We start from the raw sequence: 3,720 nt of genomic DNA on the forward strand, positions 1-3,720 counted from the left end.
TTGTTGGAGCATTCTTTGGACCCAGTGTTTTGAAATTTCACAATAATGTCTGCAAGAGTGAGTCTTTTTCATTCCTTGTGCTGGTATTTAATGGACCCTCTCAGTTTGGGAACTTACGTCTTTCAGATTTATAAAATTATACTGAATTAACAGTTCAATTATATCCACCCTCTATTCTCGCCAATTATTCAGATGTTGGATCTGCTGGACTGACCTTCTAAATAAAAATTTTCCCCCCATTTTTCATCCCTATATAATTTTTGATCTAGTCTTTGGGAAAATTTTTCAAGTTTATTTTCTACCCTTTTTATGTTGTTTTTACATTTCTGTTATCATATTCTTGATTTCTAAGAGTCCCTTTTTTGTTCTCTAAATGCTGCTTCTTAAAAATAGCATACCATTCTTATTCTATAGATGCAGTCTCTTCTTTAATCTCTCTGAGGATACTAATGATTGTATTTTGTTTTGTCTTCCTGTCTCTCCCTATCTAGTCAATGCAATCAAGTCTATTTCTTCCAAGTTTCTTTTTTGTCCTGTTTTTTCGTTGGGCCTCTATCTTTAATATTCCAAGCTTTCCTCAAATTGTTGATGACCCCAGGCCGTCTGATCCTACTTACGAGAGGTGCACGAAAAAACTGATTGAAGCTCTGAGCACGCGGACAGAACTTGTCAACTGGGGACTGCCCTGTGGAGTTGTCTGGGTTCCCTCCACAGGAGGTTAGATCTTTTCTCTGGAACTAATCAGATTCTCCAGGGAGGACCCTTCCTTTCTTCTACCTACAGGGATCAGCCTGATGCCTATACTTTGGGCCTAGAGGAAGATAAGGGTTGGGGACACGTGTCTAAACATGCACAAGGTTTATTTTCACTTTATCCTCTTTTCTCCCCACCTCCGCACTCCAGTATGGAATCCCTGCCCTTTCTGGGAACAAATCTCTAATCTCACACCAGGGTGGGAAAGGGGCAGTCAGTCAATCTTGTGGAGTGGGGATGGGTCTCTCCAATTCTCAACCAACTTCCAATCCATCCTGCTATTTTCGGCCCGACTTTTACCTCTACTTCCAGAGGTACTTAAAGCTACCCATCCTGAGCCATTGAGAAGCTCTGTGAAAGCATTAATATATCACTTTGGTTTTTGGTTTTCTTAATTGTTGCCCTAGGATTCAGCTGTCTTAGGTCAGCCATATCAGTTACTCCTCTACAGCTCTTTCCAATTCTCAAAATTTTGTTGTTATCTCCTCTCTTAATTTATCTGTACTTCTTGTATTTTTTGAGTTTGTACTTTGAAAAATCTCTTAACTGTACTTTTAGTGGCATTTGGAGAGGGGATGTTGCTAAATTCAATCCATATATTTAACCAGAAGTCTGCCAAATTTTGAAAGTAGGTATTACCTAACTATTTTTTCTTTCTTCAACTCCATCCCAATTGAGTTTCAGTTTTTTTGGTTTTGGGGTTTTTTTGGTGCAGAAGATTGGCTCTGAGCTAACTAAAATCTGTGTCAATCTTCCTCTATTTTGTATGCGGGACACCACCCCAGAACGGCTTGATGAGCATTGTGTAGGTCTGTGCCTGGGATCTGAACCTGCAAACCCCAGGCCGCCAAAGTGGTGTGTGCCAACTTAACCACCACACCACTGGGCCAGCCCCTTGAGTTTCAGTTTTAATGGATTTTTCTATGTTCTTGCTTTTTAAACTTTATTCAGAAAGGAATTTAACAAATTCATTCATCCTGAAGTGTAAGGAACGATAGAATTTAACGTATTATCTCTCCAAAGAGTATTTTAATTTTAGCAGGGCCTAAATTTCTTATTTGGCTTAAGCCAAAGGAATAAAGAAAGAAAGTTCTAACTGAGGAATTTCAGGCACCCATACCTGAGTGTTTTGGAGGCCAAGGGAGAACTTTGTTATGCTTTCTTAAATCCCATTTTGTTGAAGTGGGTCCAACTCTGCCCATGCCTAAGGCTGGTGATAATGTTGGTGTCACTACAGGCATTCTAGGATGAGAATAAAAAGGGAGACTATCTGCTCAATTACAATTCTAGTCCAACTTGTATGTCTTGGAACCTAGATATCAAATAGATGAATCATCAACCTAAATATTGATATTAACCTAGAGCAAAACATGTATTTTATTCTGTTTATAGTAAGTATACAAAGACAGGCATCATCAAGTGCAAATGACTCGAAGTAAGCCTGTTTTAAATAGACCTCCTCATACAATTAATGGTTGTATGGTATCATGAAAACGCAAAATACCATATCAATGTATGACAATTAGGTCAGGAAAATAATTATGGTTAATAATATGACCAACCCTCTTAAACTGTGTAAATAATAATAATAAACATTATGTACTCTTGGTTGAAGCAGACACAGTTAACTAGAATTTGGTAAGGAGCACATTTCAATTTTTAGCAGACAACGGAGGATGCCTCCAGCATTCTGGGGGTAGTACACAGAGAATTAAGGTCAGTATCACCTGCTGCTATGCAAGGATAGAGGCAACAAAAACAGGGCAGAAAAGAATACAAAACTAGTTAAAGTTTCTTCCTTAAATCTTGATTCCTGGTCTATTATTTTGTTGACTACTACTATTACTAACAATAATAATAACAAATGCCTATGTATTGCTTACTATGGACTGGGCACAAAGTGCTTTACATATATTAATAAATTCCCACCCAATCTCATGGGGTAGGTGCTATTCTCCCCCATTTTAGAGATGAGAAAACTGAAGCACAAAGAGATTAAACAATTTACCACCGTGAGCGGCAGAGCTGGGATTTCAACCTAGCTTACCCAGCTCTAGAGACTGGCTCTTAACACCGCTTCGCAGTGTTGCTATCTTTGCTGCCCTTTTCTGTTCAACTAATTACAAATACATATTTTCACCACTGGTTGTGCAAAACTTACTGCACCTTCATCTTATCAGGAACTTAATGATCCTCTTGATAAAATGCCAATGCTTGTAAAAACAACCACAAAGGTCTCCAGGATATGAACCTTTTCATCGTTTGTATCAATCCAACCTAAAATTTACCAGCCGGAATCGTGGAACTGTGTTTCTTCTAGCCCTGAGGAGTACACAGGCGTTTGAGGAAGCCTCCAGGCAAGCGCTTACATTGTATCTCCACGTATCCGTCCTGCGCATTTAGCGGAATCCCTGCGGGTTCTTTCCCTCACTAATGTTTTCCGGTATCACCTGATAAAGTGAATCGAAAACGCTATGCTGAAGGCCCCACACCTAACACCTAACAAATCGTCAACCGAACCATCTTACCATTTGTCCATTTAGGGCTTCCTGTTCTAACGCTGACTAACTAATAATAATAACGAAATACATTTTAGGGTTGGCAAAGCCATTTCACGAGTATTAGTTGATTTGTTCTATTTCTTACCATTTAAACCGACAGCCCATTTTTGCCTTAGGAACTGTGTGTTTCTTCTTACCAGTCTTCACATCTGCCCTTACAAGACGGATCTCAATATTGTACACACACATGGCCACGTTTCCCTACAAAAGCAGCACGTTACTGCCGCTGGAGAAACCAGGCTGGGAGAATGGCTGGATTTGACAGACGTGCGAACGCCCGGGTCCGAGGCGCGCGGCCGCCGGGGAGGACGGCGGCTGCACTCGGCCCGGCTCCCGGCCCGCCTCCCGCCCCGGCCCAGCGGCCTCGCGCGCCCCTCCCGCCCCGCGCCGCCCGCCCGCTCGCTCG

This window comes from Equus quagga, chromosome 2 (genome assembly GCF_021613505.1).
Source record: "Equus quagga isolate Etosha38 chromosome 2, UCLA_HA_Equagga_1.0, whole genome shotgun sequence".
NCBI classification, from domain to species: Eukaryota; Metazoa; Chordata; class Mammalia; order Perissodactyla; family Equidae; genus Equus; species Equus quagga.